This window comes from Pogoniulus pusillus, chromosome 9 (genome assembly GCF_015220805.1).
Source record: "Pogoniulus pusillus isolate bPogPus1 chromosome 9, bPogPus1.pri, whole genome shotgun sequence".
Taxonomy (NCBI): domain Eukaryota; kingdom Metazoa; phylum Chordata; class Aves; order Piciformes; family Lybiidae; genus Pogoniulus; species Pogoniulus pusillus.
The window spans coordinates 25,039,957-25,067,597 of NC_087272.1; the positions used below are offsets into that span (position 1 = coordinate 25,039,957).

At 35.8% G+C, this 27,641-nt stretch overlaps 1 protein-coding gene across 19 annotated transcripts in view; it reads left to right on the plus strand.

The window, feature by feature from the left end:
- TENM3 (teneurin transmembrane protein 3) overlaps window positions 1–27,641 on the plus strand; it is a 1,288,622-nt gene that overhangs the window by 531,377 nt on the left and 729,604 nt on the right. For all 19 annotated transcript variants that reach the window (XM_064148897.1, XM_064148896.1, XM_064148915.1 and 16 more), the window contains one exon: window positions 27,145–27,223. The gene's annotated coding sequence lies outside the window, so the exon portion shown is untranslated. The remainder of the gene's footprint in view (window positions 1–27,144; window positions 27,224–27,641) is intronic.

A 27,641-nucleotide genomic window follows, 5' to 3' on the forward strand; every position in this document is an offset into this window, starting at 1 on the left:
TAAAAACATGACATAACATAACAGACCTTGGCTGTATGAAGAACAAAGACTGTGAAACATGATTGCTGTGAACAGCTTCACATGCTTCTGTACCAACAGTGAAATAGTGAGAATCAAGGAATGTTCAGTGTAATTAATGTATCGAACTTAAGGATCGTTTGTATGTATCTTTACTCCTCGTTATCTAAAACAGAACATCCTCACTATGTTCTCTGTGATTAAGTGATTCATTTCCTACAGATGCAGAATGACCTCCAATTCTGAATTAGTGTATCTTCATATATGTGTTGCCTCTACAGAAAAAAATGAAAAAAAAAAAACCCCAAACTACATGAGTTCTGAAGTCTTTCTCTAAGTATGTCCCCTATGAAACATATTTTTTATTCACCTCAAAAAACATTGATGGAACAAGAAAATGCCTGATACAATATAAAGTTCCCAATATTTGGACTTTCACAGAAGTACAGGCAGCATAAAGTCTAGAGAAGGAATCTACAGCTGTGCATATTTTTTATCACTAACCTCAGAATTCACATTGTCATCATGAACCTTGGCACAGTAAATATGATCTCACGGCATCCTGTCCTGTCCGATTTCCAGTTTAGCAGCACTGACTGTACTGAGCATTTTACTTTGATTACAGGAGTGGATATCTTTTTTTCTTTCTAGCACATAATAGGCACAGGCATTTAATGGAGAAATATGGGGAATGGCAAAGGAAGGCATTCTATATATATATATATGGCTGCAAGAACAGCTGCTGTTCACCACACAATTACCATTTGGCAGACTAACACCTGTCTACTTAAGGTTGTCACATCTTTACCTGAGCAGCCTCCAAGCTTTTGCCCATATATCCTGTTTCTTAAGCACATTTGAGGCTTTGGAAGCTTTAGTCTTAAAGCTATAATCTTTTTACCAAAGATGTGAGTATTATTCTGGGAAAATATAGGTATATCTATGGTAGTCTAATTGGGGAAAATGGAATTTTTGTTCTTAATTATTTCCTAATTTATATACTGCTTTATGTATCAAGCTGAAACATTGAATAGTTGTCAAGATGTTTTAAGGTGCATTGTGCATACTTTGTATTATTATTTACCTTCGTAACAACATTAAATAAATACACCCTCCACCTAATTAATCTCCCAATGGTTTGCCACACCTTGCAAGATTAATCTCAGAAAACCTGAAAATGAGTGTGGGCAATATACAGCTAAAGGCTCTTGCAAAATTCTCTGTGAGATAACTTAGAATATGTATTTGATGGATCGTAAAAAAAGATTAATACTTCGAGCCGCGTTTGACCATAGCAATTGATTTTGCAAAGGAACCGCAAAGGTCTCCGTCTAGGGAAGACACTGTCTGCACTGAATACTTCAAAAGAGTAATTATACATTCATATTCAGAAAAGAAAATCTGTTTAGAATCTGTATTAATTGCATATACATATATTTCACTTCATATCATAACTGCAAGATGTGATGTTTATAAAGAGTAACAACATAAGCTCTCAGGCAAGATTGTATGCTGTTGGTTAAGTTTCATTCATCCAAATGTTTTTGCTGGTCCGAGGCTAAAACATGTATGGTTTGGTTTTAAATAGTTGGCTGGGCTTTTTTTTAAAGTTTTCTAAGGAATAGGTTAAAAGATACTCAATAAGATTTCCCATACTCTTTTCATATATATGCACTTCAGTGTAATTATGAACAAAAGTACATGGTAGAGATTGGAAGGCAATAATCTCTCCTATCTCAGACAGTATGTGATGATTGATTCCATCTTAGCAACTGTAACTCCAGCCTAGTAAGGACTAATTTATATTCTTAAAATTTCATATTCCATTATATCCAATGAACAAGCACAGGCTCTCTGGACAGAGTAGCTCAGAATGATGTAACACGTTTCAGACAGATTTCAGTCAATAAACTGCAAAATTTTACACCGTCACAGGATTCTACACTTCAAGAATCACACAAACATTCTCAATATAGTTGATTTAGAAGTATGCACATTTCTTAGATTTTTCCTGTACCATGGTCCCCAGGCAAAGATTTCATGGGAGAAAGAATTTTCCCTGGAAGTAGGCAATTAGCTAAAGAAAAAAGGAATCAATTTCTTATCACTTGGCCAGAGTCATAGAAGTCACTGTAATCTCTCATATCTATTTTTCATTTAAGGCTGCAAGTTATTTGCTAAGCATGAAGGGAAGATGAAAAAAAAAGGAGAGACTCTTAAGTCCACTGGGTATCATACATCAAAAAGAAAGTTTCCAGTCGCTGAAAGAACAGGATTGGTACTTTTACAGGAAAAAAAAACAAACAAACAACAAAACCAAAACTGATACAACTCACCAAAATTCAATCTGTCTACTAAATAGAAGATCACTGCTATCTCAGTGAAGAATAGTGCATACATTCAACATCTTACCTGATCACACAATAGACTGTGTTCACTTAAAGAGATGATGCTTGTGGGTCACATATTTTGGGAAGGGCACATTTATGTTCATAGCAATAAAACACAATGCTACAAGTGATTAGAACCATCAGAAGTATTTTGCTGAATAATAGTCTGGGTACCACTGATTGACAATGCTTCTGCTTTAAGGAAAAAAGCTTAATCTTCCCTTAGACTACATGCAAGCCACAATAATATGAGTAATCTCATATCCCTGAGAAGAAGATTGTGAAGTAATTTACCATATAGCAGTCATGTCATGTGAGCTATCTGGAGGTATTTTATAAAAAGTATTTCACAGAACCCTGAAACACAACATATAAGAAACATATTTAGCCCTTTTCTATTGTGGTATCATCCTGCATTGAATTCAAAGTAGTTCAGTTTGCATAGCAGTGGGAAAAAAGTGCATATGCCATAACCTTATGATGCACTGTCCTAAACATAGTTATTTTGAGTAAGGAAAATAACTAGTAAATACCTCAGGATATCATTTCAATAATGTGTACTGCTCAAAAATAGCCTTTAAAGTAGAAATCAACATAATAACAGTTTGGGATGCACTAGAGTACACTGAACAGCCAACTTTATGATATTGCACTGAAACACTTCCATAAGAGAGAAAAGGGTTATGTACAGTATATCACATTGTGAGGAACTGGAAGAGATCACTTTAGCCAGCTTTGTAAGGATTTTCGTTTAAAATAGTAGCCTAAGTGTTCCTTTTTACTAAAGAACTATTTTATAATACACATTAAAATTTTTCAAATGCCTTTCTCAATAGAGGTAAATTGTGTGTGCCTTTTGATGTATTAAGCTTCAGGTATTTTCAATTTAAGCATAAATTATTAATTATACCAAATGTATTAAAGAATTTGCTGGAGTCATTAGAAATAAAGTGTTTAGGAGAGAAAAAAACAAGAAATAGTCTGTAAATGAAACTGTATACTTCTGTTCACCTCACTTCTTATTTTCACGCAGAATTGAGTTTGGAGAAGCAGTTGCTAATTTATTATTGGAAAAGCCCTTGCTGGTTTAGTCAAGCAAGAAAATTAGCCCCAAAGCCCACAAGATTTATAATGCTTAAAAACAAAAAGAAAAAAATTACAACAAAAGAAAAGAGCAATTCAAAACCTAATGAGACATTTTAGGCCTCATTTACATCTCTAACCTGATGCATTTCTTCAAAACGTTTTTCTTACTAATTTGCATGCTAAAAGCTTATTCTTCCCAAACCAAAATGACGATAAGATTTCTGTCACTATATTGAAGTTAGCATTACTTTAAAAGCTATTTGTAGTCACTTTTAGACCATAGCTAGTCTATCACTCTTAAATTCACATCCCTATTATAGCTGGTGCCGCAACCACTGAAAACATGGTGTGTGTAAATTTAAAACAGAGGTTTTACAGATCATTACTACAAAACATGGTAATTTTATCACTGAGTAGACCTTTTTTCCAAGGTGGGTCTATTTTTTCAGGTTGTTTTTTTTTTTTTAATTAAATCTGAATTTAAAAAATACATGTGCATAAATGTCTGTAGATTAGGTAAGCTTCATCTGGTTGAGAGTGCATATATGGATTTCCAAAAGGCTTTCAACAAAACCCCTTGCCAAAGGCTTTTAGGGAAATTAAGCAGCCGTGACATAAGGAAGGTCCTTGCATGGATAACTGATTGGTAGACAGAAACAGTCCAGGCATATGCTCCCTGCAATCAGTGAAGCAACGTGAAAAACTAAGGCTTCCTACACCAAACAATACCTATCCTATGCTTCATTTATATCCTTGCAAATATGTGTTTAAAGAATCAGTCTTCTAGTTGTGTTTGTATTTTGCTTTTACAACTGTAGTTTGAGTTTTGAATTGAAATTTAAAAAAGAAAAGTGTCCTCTATGAAAATAGGAATCTGGTACTTTCAGGAATTAAATATATAGTGATGTTAAAATAACAAGGGGTAAATAATAGAATCATAGAATCAACCAGGTTGGAAGAGACCTCCAAATGAATATGGATTTTTTCTTCTTAACTGCAGACAGTTTTAAATATGGTTCAAAGGTTAGAATATTTCATTAGATATTTGGGCTTAAAATGAATAAATAGATAAATAATTTAAATCATGGACCATTTTATAATGTGTTTAAGAGCACACAAGATAGATACTAATTAATGGAGTAGAGGTTGGGTGTCTATGATCTGTAATAAAAACCTGTATCGTAATTGTAAAAAAAAACCAAAACCAACAACTAAGGGAGTTCTCACAGAAGAAAATAAAACTTACCCCATTTCTGTAACTGCAGCTTGTCTGTAATAGACTCCTAACCTCTTTGCACTAAATTACACAAACCCAACATTGTAATGACCTAAATGACTAAGTAGTCATACTTCTAATAAAGTTTAGGTGCAAGTAAGAATGAGTGTTATAAAATGATGAAAGTTACAAAGTGCTACATGGGTATGGACCTAAAATTCCTTTCAAGACATAGCCTGCGCAGAAGAAAGTGCTTTTTAGGATAAATGCTTACCTAAGAATTGTTAAACTTTCATGCACAGCCCCAAAGTGAGAAATCTGCCACCTGAAATTATTTTCTCCATTGTGTGTTTTCACACTTCTGTTAACAGTGAATTGTTAATTGATATGCATGTGAGACACTAAATAAAGCAAGATTTTGGACAGCATGCTTCCACGTTATGGGTTAAAAACCTGCCAAATTTCCTCCAATTATGAGTAATTTATGCTTTCATGTTAATTTTTTACATCATGCTTTGAGTGCATTAAAACTGTTGACTTCATTGACCAGTTGATTAATTGGTGACAAATAAAGCAGAGGAATGGAGGTTTGAAGGCATTTTCCTGAAAGGCCCCTGAAAATAGCCACTTGACCAGAGGGGAGAGATCCACGTTAATGTGTCAGATAGATGGAGTAAAACAAGATTAGTGATATTAGTGAAATGCCTTAGGTCAGAGAAAACTCTGCTTTTTATAACTGTATTGCTTACGAATTTTTCTGTTTCCTATGCAATTTAGATGATATTAGAAATTTTTAAGTGCCTACTACGTGGTACCTGGCAATACTAGAATCGTAGAAACCTTTGTAAGCTTGGCTGAGTTCTGTGGCCTATGTGTTAATGGTATAAATAGGTGAATAGATAAATTTGTCTAACACTTCCAGAGGCATATTTTAGACCTGTTAAAATATTATGCCATGGTCCATAAAAAGGGGCCCAAATGTTCCTTATAAATCATTTAAGCCTGTATATACAGTATGCATTTCTGAAAACCCTTTCTTGATTACTATCTGACTTTGTAGGGAGCTTAAGTCCAAATACACTCCCTTTTGACCTGAAGTTTAGAGTAACTAAAGTTCACATTCCCTTGCATGAAAAAGTAAACCTTTGTCTGATAAACACGTAACTTTGTCTCTAGCTCATGCTAAGGGAGCCTGTGGTTTTGTCCAAGTACAAGAAGGCAATCAGTTCAGAAAAGCTTCTAGGGTTACATCTGCCTCCTTAAAAGAATACCATAGAAACTAGATGCCTTACACTATTTCTGTACTGAGACGCAGTTAAAAACTCTTCTTCTCTTAAAATTTTGCACTGTGCAGAATAGATGTCAGGGTTCCTTGGGCCAGCAAAATGTCAAAAATACAGGTTTAAATGTGTAGCCTGGTAACAGAGACTGTGGGGCAGGGACAATAGTGCTTGGCTTTCAACACTTGTGTTTTTTTCCAAGCAATAACTACGTAGAAGCACTACATGTCAGCACCTTTATATTCCATTTCCTCCTTCTCCCTGGGGAAATTCCCCTGAATAAGCAGACATCTTTTTTTTTTTTTCTCCTGAAACATACATTAAACAAAGTGGGAGTGCATCCTTCTGAAACAGTACTATGAGAAGAAAGGACAGTTCTTTTTCTCACTTCTGAGGGAAAAAAAAATGTTTAAAGCAGCCTGTCTTTGCAGTTCACCATTATCTAGCTGTAAATAGTTGCCCATACACTGGGTTTCCCTTAAGTGACCGCTATGTCAGACTTTGTTGTTTGCTTTATTTTGAAAACCCAAACCTCCTACATCTAGCATCAGAAATCTTCATTTGTCATAAGGTTTGAAGGATGCAGAGGTTAAGACTAGTTGTCTAAACATTAATTATTGCAATATTTTGCTGAAACCCTTCTCTAAGTCCCTCACAGGAATTTTGTTGGTCAGTGATCATTATGGAAAAAAACAAAGCCAGAAGAATTCTTTCATCTCTGCTATGAAATTTCTGCTGCAGGAAATTTATTAAGGTCTTGTGGAGTGCATGCACTCTTTCTGTAAGGATTTCAGTATCTCCCTGGCTTCACTTCCATGATAATGACTTTTTTTTCCTAGTTTCATGCTTTATAAACCTCTCTGTCATAGTTATTTTCAGTACTTCTTAGCCCTTCTGTTTCTTTCCTCTTCCAACTACATTTATGTTGGCGTACTGAACTCTTGTTATTTTCTGCCCATATGGTCTTGGAGAGTTTATCCATTTCTAGATTGTTGTACGTCAGTGCTGAGCACTTTCAAATATTTTCTTGTGCATTTCCATCTGGAAGGTAACATCTCACCTCCTGTCTTTTTAGTATCTTTTCATAGCAATTTCATAGATTGCTCAGAGTACAGAAAACTGAATATACCCCATTTTTAAATTCTGTGTCTTTTGCTTTGCCTCTTTCTGTGAAGCTGATAACTGCTACATTATCATCCCAGGTGTTTCATGTAATTTGAGTTGTTTGTGTTGAGCAGTGACAATAATATTTCAAATGAAAGAGGAAAAAAAACCAACAATAACAACAAAACAACAAAGAAACAAACAAAAACCCAAACAAAACTCAAAACCAAAACACAGCCAACCCCCTACCATCACCAAAACAACCAACAAAACAAAAGACCAAAACAAACCACCACCACAAAAACCCTCTGCAAAAATCTTCTGCAGCTGTATATTGCTTTAAAAATTGGTTGGATGATTGAGTAAGGATATACATATGTATAAGAATATGTATTTTCCCCCAAATATAAACTTTTCTTAATATGTAATCTTCACAGTTGAGCCTCCACTGCTTTTGTCAGTAATAATCTCAAAATTGAATTATTTAAACAAAAGAATTATTTGTTATATTGCAGTTATGTAACTGTATTTTACTTTGTGATGCCACAGAACCACACTGTACCACTTTATCCCTTTAAAGAATTCAGCAGTTATGCCGAAACACTCTAAAGTTCCTCTTTTAATTTTTCTTTTCTTTTTTTTTTTTTAACAAAAATGTATTTGATATACCCATTACTCATATCCACATTCCTTAGCTACAAATGACATTTTTTTTCCTATTTCCTCTTAAGGCCCCTACTAAACACCATGATTTTAAGGATTATTTTAAAATTATTCTGATAACACAAACTAGTTGTATGCTTTTAAGTGTTAAGCAAGCTGTTTCTTTGGATTTCTTTCTTGCTCCTCAAATGTGTTTTCTACATAATATTACGAAAATAAGGTAGACTTAAACTGCAATACATCAAGCTATTGCATATTGCCTGTCAAGTTATAGCACATCTAACTATGGCTTTGGGTTGCTAAGAAGTCTGTTTATAAATTTATAATTTTCTTATGAAAAATGAAGTCATCTAAGTATATTTATGGCTTTACCTCAAAGTCCTTAATGCATGTTGATCTGCATAATGATTGATAAGTAAGCCAAACAAATAGTGAAAATCACAGTATCACAGTATCACCAATCAAAGCAGAGTCTAAAACCTCACAACTTGTAATCAGTGACATTCAGAAAACAATCCTGACATTTTCAATCTTACCAATTCTAGCAAGTACCTCCACTTTGGCAAAACATAAACCTCTGAAGGTAAGGGAGGAATTTCAGAAAGCAGGAACAAACTGATGATGCACAGAACACATGTCAGTTATAAGATTAGTAAATAGGACAACCTAAAAGGAAATTATCATTTGATAAAATTATCACTTACAAAAAGAGAAGGACCAAAGTATCTGCTAAATGACTGAAAACAGCATGTAAAGGGCTCAGCCTCTAATCTCTTCTGGAGTAGACATTTCTATGTCTTTTGTCCTAGTTCTCTTTTTAAAAATACCACTTCCATTTAGTTTTCCCTTTTTGTCTCTGCACCCCTTTTCCTTCTCCCCAGCGTGCTAAGGAAGAGTCTCCCACAGAACTATGGAGTTGCTATGATAACTAATTTTAGTGAAACATTATTGTAACATTATGTAAATTGCATCAGTAAAACAGAAAGAAAAAAACAGGAATTATTTATGCCACGGGGCCTAATTTTCGGCTACATTTTACTTGACTTCAAACTGATGAATCACTGCTGAATGGAAAAAAAAAATTACATTAAAAACAAAACAAATCAAAAAGCCCAGTGATCTTTGTGAACTAATTAAAGCCTTTATACAGATACAGAATGCCCGAGATTTCATATATAACCACCTACCTGATGCCAAACTCGCTGTATAAATTCAAGTGGTCTCTGGAGGATGAGAGAAGAAAAGCTTTTGATTCCATGGAAATAACAGAGAATACTGTTCAGTAGAATTCTGGTTATTTCCTCAGAAAACTATCTGTAGACTATCCTAGGTGCAACTGAGTGTCAAAAAGCAAGCATTGACAGTTCACTTCCCACTTCCATTTTGACTTGCTAGTCCAAAAGCAGTGATTTCTGTGACTTTCACATCCTGAGATGCAAGTTTCTACATCTGGATCTTCTATTTAAAATATACACAGGATGTGTGTTGTAAATATCATCCTCTGTAGTGCAAAATAAGTTTTATGGACAACTGCAAGCCATATGCTTTCAAAGAGAACTCTTTTCTAGATGAACCTTGTGAAGTCAGTTTTACATTTTTTTCAAAATTAGTATGTATCTGACAACCTTTACATGGCACTCATCATTCATTTCTGTTGCATCTCTAAGTCTATTCTGTAGAAAAAATTATTTCTGATTCCTGTTTTGCTAGCATAATTTTAAGTCAAACTGCATTCAAAAAAATGGTATCTTTGTACATGATTAGAGTGACTCAAATGAATATTTAATGTTTATTAGCACAGAGTAACCAACACATATGAACACCTGGGTTGCTTGAATAGGCGGAGTAGTGTTTTGCAACCAATCATTTCTCCTAATTTAATTAAATTTGTTTTAGAGAATAACCATTTACTGTTGTCCTTTGTCTTCTGCTTGCTAACTGCTGGGTATTAGAAGTGGGATTGTGATGTTTTGACCACTTCACAAGTAATTAGACTGAGAAACCACCAATTTCTTTATCGCATCTGCTAAATAGCTGTTAGATGACCGTGCCTCTTAGTAACCGTGTTTCACTATTCATCTGCTTTCTTTCTTTGCATGCTAGACATGCACACACAATGCTCAAACACCAAAAGAACTGTTTGCAGAATTAAGATCAACAATGGAAACTTCCATGTTCAGCTGCTTCAACAGACCCTGTTCTGTGTAGTGAAATTGCATTATGGTGGGCAGAATCATGTGGACCCTGATGGAATTGTTGTTGTAAAGGAACAGTATCCAACAGTGTGATTTGCATCATGCTGTGTGAGCTGCCTACGCTGTTCAGCAGTTGGTTCTGTGTCTGTAATTTATTGCTCTAGAAACCATTATAATAGTACAAGATATGTTGCAGTAAGTGTAGAGGAAAGAACATGCTACAGTCAGGCAGAAATGACTATTTAGACTATTTAAAATCACTCAGTTTATTTTAAATGAGGAAAACAAGTTCTTTTCAATTACTTATTTTATGCATTTTATTTGGTTTTGTTGGTCTTGTTGAGACTAAAGACGCTATTATACATCTGAAGATAGTTTATGTTCATACTGAAAATTGCAAAACAGGGCCTAAATGTGAAATAGTAAGGGCAAAAATTTCCACCTTGAAGAAAAACTGTGACAAGTGTGCTGTTTTCTCCATAAGAAACGATCTTGTTCTCTTGTAAGTACTGCAACTTGTTCTCATGTAAGTAACTTCCAGCTGCTGGCTCGGTATCACCTTTTCACTCTTGATCTAAGAGCAGGACTTTGCCCATAATTTTTAACCTCAGGAATTTTTATCACTTCTTTCACCACACAGCTTGCTTCTGTGTTTGTGTTGTCTTGAAGAAAGAAGAACATTTTTTGTTTCAGTATTTTTGTCCTTTTCTGCAGGATAAAACCTATTGTACCTGAATAGTTCTTCCTAGGATATAAAATGCTTTGTTCTTCCTTGGATATCAAGTTCTTTCTTTGATGAGAAATTAAACCTTGGTGAAGTGTTCATTCCTTGCTCTTCTCCTTTTCTTCTGAGGTGGTTCTTCCCCCACTCCATTTTGTCTCTTTTCTTGATTTTCTGAAATTCATAATCCAGAATATAGCTAAGAGAAATATTTTGGCTCTAGAATCCCTTTAAAATTTTGTGTTGTTGATTTCTATGCTGCCCTTTTTCCAGACCTTTCTTTCCTACCTGTCACTGATTCCACTCCAATAAACATTCCTTTTCTCTTTTGGCAGAGCTCATTTACAAATCCTAAATGTTCCTCTCTGTCACTTTACCTCTTTGTCTCTTCTATTACTGTTGTACTTCACTCCCAGAGCTCTTTTCTGTCACATCCTTTGCTTCTAGCCTGTTACTACCTTTCCTTAAGCTATTTCTGCATTTCATTCATATTTAATGTTTCTATACTCCTAACATAAGTATAGTCACTTCCTTAACCTCCCTGCATAAGTAATTTCTTCTGCCTGAAATACACTCTTTTTGAAACCACATATTGCTGTGCTACCATATGCATACCCTTTTCATGGGGATATTTAGCAGCCAGTGTAAACTTGCTTTCTCATCCTTTACCTGCCATGTGAATTTGTAGAAATCTTCATGTTTTCTTATCATTCAGTACCAAAATTAGATATGAAACGGGATAATGTACCACATGTCATTGTATTGTAACAAAACCCCACAGCATGGAAGATAACTGCATGTTTATTAGGATGCTGGCTTTGGTTTTTTTTTCCCCTGGTCTGTTTCCAAAATAATAGTGCACAGCAATATGACAGATAGCGAGAGTAACTTGTAGCACCAAACCTAATTTAATTTTCACTAATATAACCTGAAGGAAACAAAATGCTTAAATGTTAAAGCATTTTCACTAACTCAGTAAGGATCTCATCAGAAGAACAGATACAGACATCAAAGAGTTGACCAACTAGAAGCTCCAAGGGCAAAAGATGTTTTCATTTTCTAATTTATTTGGTGCTTTGTTTATCTCTTGAGTATATTTGGGGAATTTTCCCACAGATTTACTTTTGCTGGAAAAAATGCATTGAATAATGTACTTCAGCCCTTAAGTGCATATATGAAATTTGAACATAAAGTACAGTATGTTGGAAATAAATATAAATGTAACTTTTAGGGAAAATTATAGGTGCAGTGATGGCTTTTGGTCTTCTGACAGAATATAAGGAATTGGAAGTGTTATTATTTGAGTTAAGATAAAGGTCTGAAAGTTACTTACGGGTATGTTTAATTCCCTAACAAAGTCTGATTGCATGTGAAGTGTTTGAACATGGCACAAATAAGCAGCAGTTTTGTCCCTTTTTCCAGAACTACTGAAGAAGTTCAAGAAGCTATAAACTACAGTGAGAAGCAATGAAACAGTAATAAAATGGTTAGCATTATCTATAATTAAACAGATTAACAGCCCACTTTTTTTTTTTTTTTAATACCAAAGCATTTACCATTTGTTTAGGAGATTGCATCTAACAGAATTACAAGATAGTGCTAAGGTATTTTAATGGCCTTAGATTTTTTGGGTTTTGTTCATTTCCCCCCTCTTTATGTATTTTTTAAAAGACTTTTGGTTTTGCTTAAAATGTTTCACTGCATTTTTTTTTCTTTCCTTCTTTAAATCATTTACATATGCTCCACAAACAAGTGCTCCAGACAAGCCTGTAATTCTTGCAAACTTGTGTAGCCAAATGCATTACTTGAGCAAAGATGGGCTATTGCCTTTCTCTCAGTTAAATTATTAAAATCTTATTTTTATGAACTTGTTAAAATTAAAAGACTTGATTTTCAGCTGTGACATGTAGCTTAAGATTCATCTTTAGTGTTTTGCTTCTCTCTCTCTGCCCCAGGGAAAATGCTTTCTGCTTCTGCAGTGTGATCAAGTAAGGTGCTATCAAGTAAGATTCATATCAGAATTAACAAGAAGTTCACGTTTAGTTAGAGTTGCTTTGAGTGTAAAAACACTTGCACAGATCTGCCCTTCACTAGTCATTTTACTAAACTGTTCTGAATCAACCCGTGAACCTTCTTAAACATCAAAGCTTATTTCCAACTGGGCGTTAAAATCAGCTTAAGCCGTAGCAGATCCTACCTGATGTGGGGCACCCTCTGCACCATTTCTTGTATCTTACTGAGTTTCTTTTCCATTTCTTTCTTCACAATTCATGAATTGAGCTTCTTTTCCCATTTCTTTATTGACAATTTATGAGTGTATATATATGGAATACAAGTATTTTAATTCCCTTTTCCCCCCAACTTTTACATGGACAAAAAGATAAAGTGCATCTATTTAACTGACTGTCTATTATTGCTGTGTCTGTTGCAAGTAAAATACAGTGTTTTTCAATAATGTAGTCCATGGTGATTTTGAAATCTTGTGAACTTATACTCTACTGCTTCAGAGCATTTTCTGCCTTTTGTCTTAGTATTTCTCCCCTTCCTTAGTTACATTAGCGCAGCTGCTCTTCCCTCTTGGTTGTTGTTTGAATGCAACATTTGTGCTGCAATTGCAGACATATCTGCAGAAAACTGATGAATGCCAACGCTTTGCACAGCCCTTTACTGCACAACCTCTAGAGCAAAGCACTATATGGTTTAAGAACGTGAAGGAACTGTGCCATCAGATATCACTATGCCTGAGATCAACAGGCAACTTGAGAGCTATGGTATAGAGACAGAAGGTAGAGGCTGTGCAAGCTCTAAGTGGTTAAAGACAATCCTTTTTGAGGGAAGCTAATTTTTAGTAGCTTGTGTTCACAGTCTTTCTCAAAATGCTAAATGCTATGTAAGAGAATGCTGTTCTGAAGTGGTTTAAAACCTGTACTCCCTACAAGCAGTTGCTATGAGAGTTAAAAACAGTTTATGGAAGATTTAATGTAAATACTAAATGTTTTTCTAATTTAAGGTCACTCACCATTTTCACAGATGGATAATCATCTTAATGGCAAAATGATATAATGGTATGACGCCACTGAGGCCACTCTATCCAATGTTATCAGAATTTTTTCAGCTCAACCCAGAACTCCCACTATTATCATCCTTATTGGCTCAATGCTACCTTTTATAATTCATTTTATGGCAATCAGTAAACACCTTTTTAAAGAAATGGTAATCTCGAAGAGAGGTCATCTGGCTTTTCACTGACCCTAAGATGACTGACAAGTGGCAGCATATGTTACGTTTCTAGATCTAGCAGGAAGATAAAGCAAACATTTAATTTCCATCATGATTTGTGGGACCCAGATTTTTTCTGGCATTCTGTTGAAAGAAAGTGTCAAATATATGAGCTTTAAATAACTGTCTATAAATTTATTTGGTTATAATTCAGTATGGCAGTGCACTTTATGTTATATTGCTTATTGGTGTAAATTCACCAATAACTAATAAATATTCCACTCTGCTGTCAACTTCTCTATACAGAAAACTTAAACAAATGCTAAAAACACATCTGACAGGTAAAATCAATGATCACAGTAGAGACAAAATCTAGTGAAATCACTTCACAGGATCACGGGATGTTAGGGCTTGGGAGGGACCCAAGGAGATCATCAAGTCCAACCCCCCTGCCAGAGCAGGACCACACAATTTAGCACAGATTACAGCAGAATGCATCCAGACAGGTTGTGAAAGTCTTCAGAGAAGGAGACCCCACAACCTCTCTGGGCAACCTGTTCCAGTGCACTGTGACCCTTACAGTAAAAAAGTTCTCTCCTGTGTTGTGGTGGAACCTCTTGTGCTGCAACTTACACCCATTGCTCCTTGTCCTATCCCAGGGAGCAAGTGAGAAGAGCCCGTCCCCCCACTCCTGAGCAGCCCTCAGATGTGTATAAATTTTTGCCTAGAGCTAGCTCCAGTTGTCTGTAGAAGGCCTAATCAACATCTTCCTCTTCGTTTGGTGGTCTGTAGTAGATACCTACAACAATTTCATCTCCTTCCCCACATCCCTTAATTCTTACCCACAAGCTTTCAACCTGTTCTGCCTCCCCCCTTGGATAGAACTCAGCACATTTCAGTTGTTCTCACATGTAGAGAGCAACTGCCCCGCCTTGTCTTGCCGGTCTATCCTTCCTGAACAGTACGTAGCTGTCCATGACAACATTTCAGTAATGGGAGCTGTGATGGCAATTATATCATAGTTACTCAGCCTAATGCAGATTTCCACCTCCTCCTGCTTGTTCCCCATGCTCTGTGCATTGGTATATAAGCATTTCAGGGAGGGAGTTAATCTATTGGCTTTCACTTCCTTCTTTTTATTATTCAAATGGAATGTGACCAGTTACCAGCTTGACATTTATTTTCTGGCAATTTTCCATGAACATTACAGTACATGTTTTCTGAATAGGAGCTGTATGCATTGCACAACAATGACTGTATGTGCAGTTTCTGTGACAATGTCTTTCATATAAGGGTTCTGATGGAAACAAAAATACAAATGATGAAAATCAAAATGGACAATCAGATGGGGAAGCATGCATAAATATAAATAAGATTGAAGCGAAAAACCAAAAGTGGATTTTTAGTGGTCATCAGAAATAAGTAATTGTGACTTGAATGGAATGAAGAAAGTGTACTTAGTAATGACTGAAGTTACTCAGTGAAAGGGAGATTTCAACTTGAAAAAAGTTGAGGATTTGAATCAGATATCAAATGTAAAGTAAGACCAGAGAGCTAAACAAAGAAGGTGATAGCAAGAGAAAAATACTGATGTCTTTCATTTTGAGAAGGACAAACACAAAGTTTGTAGAATAAAATGAAGTACTTTCTGCCGTGTGGAAACGTGAACATGTTAACGGTGCAAAAGAAAGGAGGTGACTCTGATTTGGTCTCTGCCTAGTTCAGAAATGAAAGATACAGTTTTGTTAAAATTATTGGATAAAGAAAGGGACCTTAGGAGGCTCCAGCCCAGCTTCCAGCTCAAAGCAGGGTGAGTTTGGGGTTTTGAGGGACAAAATGGTATCTTCATAGTACATGGCAGACAACAGAGTGAGAAAAGACTATATCAAAGTTTTGCAGATGTTGCAGGAAGATCTTTGCAAGGGCCTCATTCATCTGCATAATTGAAACTCTTACCCATTTTCTTTGTACTGAGCCTACAGTGACTGTCTTTGCTACACTCTATGATGTGTCAGGTGTATTAAAACTTTATCTCTTCCCAACTGAGGGTGAAGTCACACATTGTTTGTAACACGAAATCCAGTTTAGTATGGTGAAAATCTTTCCATTGAGCAATTCCTTGGATGTTATTCAGTTCATTTTGATTGCTTATATTTGGCTTACAAATCTTGAGGATTTTCTTTATTATAAGAACTCTACCTTATTTTTATAGCATGCATTACCATGAAGATTTCATAAAATCCTTCCATATTTGTTTTTTTGAGAAGTATATCACACATGTAAAGCCAACCACAGTTGCACATCTTCTCGGTCTATCCAGCTGCCATAATACGTAAATAATGATACAAGTAACAGTGACTCCGTACGTGGGTAACTGGTGCACCACCTTTTCACATGGGGAAAGTAATTTTGTCAAAAAAGTCTTTAAAGCTCTTTAAAGTAATCTTGCTACAGATTTTCATTGTTTCTTGTAGAAATCAATCTTAAAAAACTCTCCATAACAGCTTAATTATCTTAATTGTTAGAACTGCAGCAGCTGGTTGCGTGTTCGTAGTTTCCCAGCCTCATTGATGCTATTAGAGGTTTTAGCCCATTAGTAGTTAGAGTCACTATATGAATGGGAGCATATTCATGAGCAGATTGTTTTGCCTAGTGGAAAAAAAAAGGGGGGGGGATGTGGCAACAGCTCACCATATCTTAAAAGCTAACTTCTCCTTCCACAGCCAGCCAGAGAAAGGAACTCTTTCAGTTAAGCCTCTGTACTGAGCTCTAAAGTCTTATTTACTATGAGTAACTATATTTAAGGTGTGATCAGATGGTTTTAAAATGCTGCAAGACTAACAAATTCTGCTTATATCCATTTTATCTTTAACAGAATAATCATCCAGCAGATCTGTTTTATGATCTTACCTCAATCTCAGAAAACCTTGTAAATCTCTTTACACTTGTATGGATCTCAGCTTCCCCATTTTAAAACGAGAATGATAGTTCTTCACTGACCAAGAGACACTTGCCAGGTTCATAGAATCATAGAATCAAGCAGGTTGGAAGAGACCTCCAAGGTCATCCAGTCCAACCTAGCACCCAGCCCTAGCCAGTCAACTAGACCATGGCACTAAGTGCCTCATCCAGTCATTTCTTGAATGCCTCTCAGGGACGGTGACTACTCCACCACCACCCTGGGCAGCCCATTCCAATGGCAAATCGCTCTCTCTGTCAAGAACTTCCTCCTAACATCCAGCCTAAAAGCTTCATTCTACTCCTTCCCACCCTTCCCCCCTCCCCCCCAAGTAAATTTCATCGTAAGTTTTTGGTTGTTTGTTGGTTTTTGTTTTGTTGGTTCCCCCACCCAGTAGGATGTGTGTGTGTGTCAGTTATTTGCAGCACAGGCTACCTCAGGTACCAGATATCTAAATGCAAAGTTTTAATATATTGCTCCCTTTCTATGTTAAATTACTGGGTGTCAGATGGTTTTAGTGCCATTCACCATAGCATAGTGCATTTAAAAAACTTTGCAACTGTGCAAGTTTTGGTTGAAGAGAGCACTGGTGAATGTCCCTGCCACATGGCACTGCTATCCTATTGCTAAAATACATTTTTATATATAAAAAAGATGGAATGCAAACAGTATCTAAATGATAGATTACCACTTATAAAAAGAAAATTACTTTTTCTTTAGTGACTGAAAATCTCTTTAACCAAAGAACTATTCACTTTCAATGTTGTAGTACAAAATCGCAAACAATAAATTCAATTATAAATGAAATTTTGAGTTGAAAGTCCACATACCTTTCTGCTGCTGATGAAGAAAAACTGCTTTTTATGTGAATAGCAGTCAATAACAACAAAGTTTTGCTTTATTTGCTCTTCAGCAGAGCAAGTGTATCTTCCTTCTACATATTGCGTTTCTGGGTTTTGTGCTTTTGGTTTGGGTTTGCTATTTTGAATGGGAGTTCAGAGAGTCTCTATTTGATGGTCTGCATATAATAAAGCAATGTACCAAATTATCTTCATTTGATAGTGCAATTTGGGGTGAGAGATGGCTCAGAGACCAATGACTAAAAGCATAAAATTGAGAGAATTCTAACATAATACTTTTTTGTGATCCTCAGAAGATAACTATAGAATTATTTTTTTCTACTGAGGCATATCTGATGTGTGAGAAACATTAACAATGAGGAGGGCTTTGGGTCAGGATCACTCTACATCATAGATGACATTATCTGCTGATTTAGCTGAGCTGAAAACTGCTGAAAAATAATCCTTTTTGTGCCCTTGTCAGTGGCTTTGGCCTAGAGTAATAGAAAATCAGCTTTACCTGAGTCAGATAATCATTATAAAATGAATTTTGTTCTTGACTCACAGAAATAATTGGGAGAAAAATATATTTGATAGGTGTGATGAATATTATTTTAAGCTAAAGCTTACTGAGATGTATAAAACACTAAGTGCTGCTGGTAATCGAGCAGCTCTATGCAACTGTAAATTAGCTGCTTGAATTGAAAACAGATGATTACTGAAAGCACTTTTTCCTCCTAGAAAACTTGCTGTTCTTCTTTTCCTTAGAATTCACAAGGGGCATTCAGTTAATCATACTGAGGTCTCTCCCTTAGTGCTGCAGTAGCTGATTACCCAGCAGGAGGTGCAGTTCCAGCAGGGTAAGTCAGAATGGTGTTGGTCGTTCCCTGGAGAGGGACATCCTGTAAAAACACCAAGGTTGAGAACTGTCATATTCACAGCAGTAGGTGCATTTTCCTCAGAAATTAATGGAGCAAGCTGGGCAAAAAATGTTTTTAAACTACATCTTCCCTAGAGTAAGATGCAAATTCAAAGCTCTTTTGAAGCATTGGAATGAAAGTTGAAGATAAGACTTTTTAGTTTTTGACATTGATGATATAGGCAACATTAGCACTAGCACTGTGAATATTAAATTGAAATTGAGGATAAGTGGGGCAAATGTTTTTCAAGAAGCTCCCAATTGCAGACCGAACTATTTCTGAGCCACTTTTAGGTGCTTGTAATTATGGTTGTTATTATTGTGGAATACCTGTCATAGATTTTCTTCCTTCATTTTTAAATTAATTGATTAAAAATGCTAGATGTTTTCCTGAGATCAGATTATTGAAACTAGACTCTCAGCCAACAAAAGAGGGTTTGAAAAAGGAGTGAAGCTTTTGAGGCTTTTGTTGTTTTCTGAGTTGTTCAGCAGCAAGGAGCAATTCTTGACTGCTATCTCCATTGTAGGCAACACAGAACAAAGTGATTGTGGTCTGTTTACAGAAACATTGAGCATCTTGTTTGCTGCGTCCTCTTGAACAAAGGCATGAGAAAGGACTATTTACAATACACAGTTTCTACAGATTTCTCTGCTAATAGATCAGGAGAAATCTTCAAAGCATGTCTGTAATAGATTACATAAGACCTGAACAACCTGTTCACAGGTTCCCTCTCCCATATGTTTGGAGCTTCTGTGGTCTTGCCCTCTGCTCCAATTTAGCGTTACTTTCTTTGTCCTCCTCCTTTGATTCCCGTGTCAGCTCTTACACTGTCTATTACCATCAGGTTGTAAAAACATGAATGGCCAGACCTGAAATCCACCTAGCCTAATATACTGTCTCATGTGGTAAACACCAGAAACCTAGATAAGAGTTGAAACAAAACGGGGGAAAAAAAATAGAAAAATGAGAGAGTGGTGGGGGAAGTTCCATTACTTTGTTTTTAGTATGCAGTAATATTTAGCTCATGGACTTCTTGATCCAGAAGTGAAAACTCAGTGCAGGAATATTCCATTAAGCTTACACAGTCTTCATTCCTTCTTTAACCAGCAGGCCCTGCTGAGCCCAAAAGGCAATTCACTTCCTAAATCAGAGTTTAAAGTGTTACTGAAAATGTGCAGAGGCACAAAGCTTTCAAGACTTTTTTTGTTTGTTTTCATTTATGCAGGGTTTTTTTGCAGCCATCCAGTAATCACTATCAAATAAATATTATTAGAAAGTCGAATGTATAGTTAAACTAATGACCTTTAAAATCACTCTAGTATGCTCTATAAGTCATTAACCTTCATAAAATATTACTCCCAGTTTCCTTGTCACTGTATTTGTAGAAACGTTTTCATCTGTCTTTTTATTTAATGTACACACATATCTGATAAACCATAAATTAAGCCCTCAGTATTAGATATCTTCCTTAATAGCTTTAATGTCCTATTTCTGCTTAGTATACCTAAAATGGTTTTGTATCCTCAAGTAAAACACAGGGACAAGATGTGAGATGACAGATGTGAAAGGTGACATCAATTAGGAGTTCTCTCTCGCCAAAGAGTGTATAAATACTGGTGTCATATCTCCAACAGTCAAGTGACAAGGCCTTCATTGTTCTTTAATAGGACCCAGTTGTTTATGAACATATGGGAAGCTATCTTATTATTAAAATTTTTCTTCCCTAGTCATCTTAATTCTGCCAGATTGTAAATTATGCATCCAGTGTGAATTAAAGTTAGACTATTTCCAGATATTCGAAGAGATTTGTTCTTCAGGAGATTAACCTAGGAGTTTTCTAGCTTCTCACCAAACACTTTGCTAGGTGAATTCATTGCATACTTCCAGCAATGTGCTTAAGGCCCAATATATTTTAAAATCCAGTGTGAATTGACAGGAGACTGATATGTTGAAACAAAAAAGATCTTAGCAGGCAGGAGATCTCAAGTATCTAATCAGCCCACTCACACAGGGAGACAGCTCCCAGTCAAAACTGTAGCCTGAAAATTCCCTGTGCTCTGGCCTGCTGTTCTGCAGTGTAGACCTGAGCCAAATTTTACATCCTGAGATAATTTCTTTTAACACCTTCCAATTAGTTTTGATTTCAGTTGTAAAATAGATGTTGTACTGTTACCTGCACTCATATTAAATATGGACTTTTAGACTGATTTGTATGGCGGAAGAGTATACCCTTCCTGACAGCAACGCCCTTTAATATATTGCAGTGTTTAAATTTAGATATTTGATGCTCCCACTAGACAACAAGTTATTAAAACATCTGCCTTTCCATAAGCCATTCTGTTCTCTGCCATTCCACATGTCCTTTTCTACTTCACCAGGCAAAATTGCCCAATCTAAATTTCAGCTCAAGTGTTTGATGGCTTTCACGCTGAGCTCAAACTGTTAGTGCTTCCCTGAGAGAATAGAATTGAAATGGGATTTAATCTAAAATAACAAAATAGAATAAAGGTTTTACATATAAATAAGTAATGCCCTGTATATTTTTATGCACACTTTTCTTTTCTGGATTTTTCATGCAGTGAAATTAAATGTTAAAATGCAAAAATAACCCAAAACTGACAGAAAAGAGTGTCAATGCATGTTTCCTGTGTGCTCAACTAATGTCTATCCTAAAGTATATTTTAATTCAAATCCATAATAGCTCTTCCTATAAAACGTATTGCAGAAAGGGTATTTATATTGCTACCTTTGTCTCAGACTGCTGGGTGCTTGTTTACTGGTTTTTTTGGCAGTGGCATTTTCAAATGGCATTCCAAAGCCATTACAGGCATGCTGTCTAGCATTTTCTGTAATCATAGTTGAGTTTTTATATGTTTCGTGTTCTTGGAAGTTTCATATTTGGAGCTAGATTCTTTTCACAGAATGTGAGCAATTCGTGTTATAATAATAAAACAAATTGTGAACTACTTGCTAAGAGTAGATGTTTTGCTATTTAATGATGAGTTGCTAAAAAAAAAATCTGGACTCCTACAGTAAAAATTATGGGATTGATTCCTGCTGCTAACTAAAATCCTGTGTTTGATAAATGAAACAGAGCAGGGTCAAACTGTTGTTGCTTACCTTGTCACATTTTCCACATCCAGATAAATGACCATTAATCAGTGCTGCTTGGATAACAAAGATCTTAGTTTTGTTATCTCCCTTGTAACAGTGAAGGCTTACCACATAGTGGGGAGCAGCATGACCAGAAGTTTCAGGGAAGTGATTAGTCCTCTGTGCTCATGGCATGTCCAATTCGGCCCCCCAGCTGCAGGAGAGAATAACAAACGATATAACATACAAAGAGAAGCTGAGGAAGGCAGTTTTCTTCAGTTTGCAGAAGAGAAGGCTAAGAATGGGTCTAATTACTGCTTCAGCTACATTATGGCAGAGAACATGGAAATGTATCTCAGAGATGTACAGTAGTGGACAAGATGTAATGGTCAGCAGGAAAAAAAGCTTCAGCTGGTGTGGAGTTATTTTTCTTTTCCCAGCCATGAGGGGTTCAGCTGTGGAACAGGATGCCTCAGAGATCCCAAACTGCACTGGACAATGCCCTGGGAAACTTTGGAGTAGAATATTGGGCTAGATGATTTTCAGAGATCACTTTCAACCTGAACTCTTCTGAGATCATATTCTGTGATTCATCCCATAAATGGATTGCTAAAAAAAAGTCGTTGAAACACAGAATTTTCACGTTGAGTTTCACACCATGAAGAACGTCTTCAGATACTGATTCTCTTTTTTACTCCATGGTTCTATTCTGTAATGTAAACATTGAAAACAATTTATCTTTGTGGGATTTCGTCTATGTAGTTCTAATGGTATGCTATGACCCCCAGGTATCATGGATGTCATACAGTAGTACAAAAACAAGCTTCAAACACTCCATAAGGCTTGTCATTTTTTCCAGGTTTTAAATGTGGACATAATTTTAAGAGATCAAATGCTTGCCTATGCTCTATGTGACCTGATGAATGTGTATGTATACGACAAAAACACTGACTTCTAAATTTCCTACAATTTATCCATATCACTCAGACAGACATGAGTTGAAACTTGTCTGTTGAGTAGACACACTTCCATTACACTGGATGAATTACAGATCTGAATATTCCAATTCCAAACAGCTGTAACCTTAGAAAGAATAACACAAATAAAATTTTCAGTTTAATTTCTCTGCTTCATAAGATAGGAAAAAATCATCAATTCTTCAGCATGCAAAGTAGCAGAGCATTTTCACAAAGGTCTGAGACTTGTTAATAAGCTGATTGTGAACTGCCATTAAACTTTATACTGTGCGAGATTACCGTTCAAATGATAGCTAAAATTCACTGTCTCACATTTCACCTGAAAACTGTTTTTGAAATACTTTCTTCTACATTAAAACACTGATCAGTTGTCAAAGTATAAGCCTATACCATAGCCGTTGCATTAGCTTTTAGCTACTCTGACTGCTTAATCATATGTTTTTCATGGAAAAAAAAATTACAGAACATAAATTATCTTAAGCAGAATTGTGCCCCAGAAATTTATGTAACTTCCTAGCTTCATCTAAATTCCAGAACTGAAAATGCGAAGTTATTTGCGGTTCAGAAGGTAAAATCGAAGTCATACCAAGTGTTTTAACAGGTAGACATTTGTTTAGTCAGTCATTAACATTTCCCACTTATCCTTGCTCAGGCAGAGTCCAGTTAGGAAAGCTGTTTTTTCTAGTGTTAAGGTGTAAGCATGGGAACCAGAGCAGTAGACACCCAAGAGGGAATATCTTCTCCTGTCCACCAGGGTACAACACGAAGGGGGAAAGCTGCTATGAAAAGGGCCTCTAATGACACATGAAGAACAATTACTGAACCACTCCTTATAACTTCTACTGTATTTCCTATATTTAGCAGTTCACTATACATGCAGATACAATATATATACAGATAGTATAAATATGCCATTTTTTTTCCTGGAAAGTGTCATGAATAATATTTTCTTATCTATTGTGGTGCTTTTTGTGGCTTGACCCATGTGTTTAACTTGTACAAAACTCCAGATTCAGTAAAATATAATTTCCTTTGCGGTCAGTAATTTAACATTCTGGTGGGCTGGTAAGATGAGTACCTTCAGAAAATGGTTTGATTTTCCTAATGTAAAATGTCTATGGAGGGCAAATATAGTGAATTACTTACTACCTTTGGCTACCATGCTCAGCTGATGAAGTTGAGCTAAAGTATTATTACCTTTCTTGATGACTCAAAGCCATTAAAACACTTCTCTCTGGTTTGAGGTATAATTTTGACACTTGCAGGAAATAAGAGTCTTTGAAAATGGTTCTGTCAGCTTGTATATTATCAGACAGATAGCATGTGTCTGCAGACTACATTGGTACTGTTTAATTTGGTGGGGCATCAACAGATCAAAGACCTCATAAAATGTGTGTGGGTAAAAAACACCAAAACCATACCTGTAGTTAGGTGTTGGGTGTCATATTTGTATTTCTGATAGAAATTGGAATAATGAGCATTATTCTTGAAGCAGGATTCTTTAGCTCTGAATTATTTTCTTGATTTATGTTCCACATCTACACAAAAATCATTAATTTCTCTACATCCTTTCTGAGCCTTCCTGAGAATATGCATTTTTTTTCATTATCTTTCAATCAACATTTATTATTCTGAATTAACTGTATTCATGAAAAATAAAGTGTAAAGAATTAGACACTGCTTTCATGAACTTTTTAAGAACATCTTAATACTACTATAATTTCTAATGGTGTATACTGAAATGGCATAAGCAGGTGAGTAGAAAACTCACAACAATTGTATGCAACTCTCAATATAGGCTTTTTCCCCCCCCCTTTTCTCTCTAACCTATCATATTGCCCATTTCCCAAATTTTATTAATATCCTGTTGATACAGTGCTTGTTTGAAGCTGAATGGAAGTCCACAAACTCCCAATTATTTTCAATTTTGCTCTTGTTTGATTAGAGTGCTATTGTCTGTAATTTTTATACGCTTTTTTTGTATCTTCAAAGTGCATGATTCATGCCTTGAAAACGGGTTGTTTTGTGTTTCCCAGCACTGCTTTTTTTTTATCCCTGCCAGTTATAACCTGATAACCTGATTTCATACTGTGCTTTAGCACAACAATACAGTCATCAAACTAAAGCAACACAGTAAGTGGGCACATTAGCCATCATTTTACTTGATCACTTGGGAGAGATTAAATTTATTCATTTTCAGAACAGATAATGAAATATTTAAAACATGTTAGAGTAAACGTGGCAGCATTTTGAAGTTCTGGCATGCTCTTTGCCACGGCACTGTACTGCATACTGCATATATAGGACTCCTGTGCAGATTTTGGGGATATTTCTGCAGGTTTTTTTTCTCAAGCTCATTTGCATTTCGTTTATCTAAAGTGAAATCCATTCAATTTTATTGAACTGTAATTCTGGTAATTTACAATATTTACATGCTGTGGTTAGATTGAAATCAGTCCTTAATTCAAATTCAATCTAAATTTACAGCATAGTAATTAGGGCTTTGTAACTGACACTAGGGGCCTATTGATTTAATGAAAAACTTAACCTTACAGTAAGTGTTTAATTAGTTGCTGCAGTAGATTCTGTGCTGTCCTAAATTGTGGACTTTAGAGAATTAGGTACTAATTTAAATTACATTACTATATAAAGATCAGAACTATTTTTTAAAAGAGCTTGTAGCCCTACAGACGAACTAATTTCTCAGTCTTTGAAAAGGATAACAGAAAAAAGCAGCTGCCTACCCTGTCTGAAATCAGGTAAAGCCATGCAAGGTATCCTGGAAATTGTAACCTACCTTGGTAAAATACTGCTTTTAAAACTTAAAAAAAAAGGCAGTGAGTGAGATTTGCTTCATGAGGATTTTCCCCAGGAGATAAAATTTGTAATATGACCATATATTGAAGGAGTCCTGTTGAAGCTGAAGTAGAAAATCTAACTATAAAACCCAAAATGTTTGCATTTATAACTGAACAGATATGTGACAGAAGATGAGCATAGGTTTTATACACATAAATTTATATTTTCATTTACAAAATGCTTAAATGTAGTAAGCATTCATAGTAACCTTAATCCTTACTCAAACCCTAACCCTAGTTTTTCCACTTCCATAAAACATCTCAATCTAGATCAATCCCTTAAATGTGCAGATTAAGAAAGAATGCATTACGGGGAACTGCAGGTCTTACCATGTCTTGGTATAGCATGGACACTTAGTCACAAGCTGGAGTGACTCTTATATTCCAGATCTGCCATTAATGTTTTGTCTTGACTGTCCACTGTAAGAAATTACAATGCGTTAGCAATGTGTCAATACACACCTCAAAACCCTTGCCAGTTACTGGTTAGTAGAGCGTCCTAGAACAGCACTAGCATTATAGATTTTTTTTTTACGTTGCTGTCCACATGTGTGTAACCTCTGATAAAGCATTTTGCAGCAGGTACTCCTAAAATGCAAATAATTTTTAGTGAGTCATAAATTTGTTACCCCTAGAGAATCATCTGGAAGGTCATAATGGATTTCAGTAATTATGATTCTACTTTATATTTGCCTAATCAACCTGAATTCATCACTCGTTTGCACCCTACACTTGATTATCTGGGAAAAGCAGAAGAGTGTTCAGCCAAGCATCACTATGTTATATAAGTATACGTAGAGACCAAACCAAGGTTAAACAGGGATCCATAAATTTGGCATTCCTTGACTTTTTTAAAGGCCCTTAAAGGCCTTTTCTTAAGGGACTGAATAATTTTGGCATCTAAGAAACTGATCCAGTAATCCAGCTTGTTCATTCACCTCCCTTCTCAGTTCCTATAACGAGCACAAACACATCTGCTGTTACTATCTGCTCCATCCAAGAGCTGTGCCTTCAAAGCACTTGAGAGATGTAGGTAAAAAGACATAATAAAAGGTAAAGGTAACTGAAGATCAGGAGCCTGAATTCCCTCTATTCCCTTCCTATTTTCTATGCATGCCATGAAATACCATTAGGACCTAGCTCTGTTAGAGTCAGTGCTATGGAAGCTGCTGCAGCAAATCTGATTAAAGAACGGTGGTAGTTTGCAGCATGTTATGTTATCTATGACAAAAATAAAAAAGGAGTAGGAAAGTATCCTGAAAAAATCATATTGCTACAGAAAATCACATATTTTTTCTAACACTTGGTAACAAGGCAATGATCACAGAAACCATTTTTTTTCAAAGTAAAGATGTCAACTGTGCTTTATCATAAAGTGAATCAAGATAGATATAGCAATAACTTAATACTCACAGCACAGCCATGAAGTAGTACACACCTATGATGCTGTGGCTCAGAAAAAAACAGTTTTTTTTCCAGTTTCGCAGGCCATCTGTAGTAATCTGAGGCATGTAACTTGTCTAACTGGTTTCATAGGGTGTAACACAATAGAAGTAGTGAGGCTGACAGTTTTAGATGCAAATTCTCTATTTTTGTTCTGTTCCAGGAACAACATTTCTCCATGATAAGATCCTTTAACTATTGTGATTGGACATCCCTGCTGAGCTGCCATTGTGCTGAGCAAGGTCTGGTATGAAATCCATTTCAATATATGTCTGAAAAACATGCTGTTTACAGAATTCAACTAAATTACTTGTGTGTTGTTATTGAAACTTCTAATTATTTTACTTAATTTCAAATAGAATGGGTTTGTTTTTTTTCAAAAGGAATAGGATATTCTTACTGGTGTCTGGTATGCTGGTCATAACTTTCCAGATTGTTCCATGTTCCTGCAGCTGTGATATTTCTATGTGAGATTTTTACACAAAAGCCATGGCGCTAAGAAATCTGCTATAAGGATATTTTGTCTGTTCTGGTCAGGAAAAGGAAAGAAATTTATTGTATCATTCTTGGTTTTTTTTTGCCTCCTGATGAAGAAAGGCATAAGCACATGAGATCAGGGCTACCTCAGCATTTATTGCAAAAAAAAATATTACCCAATCT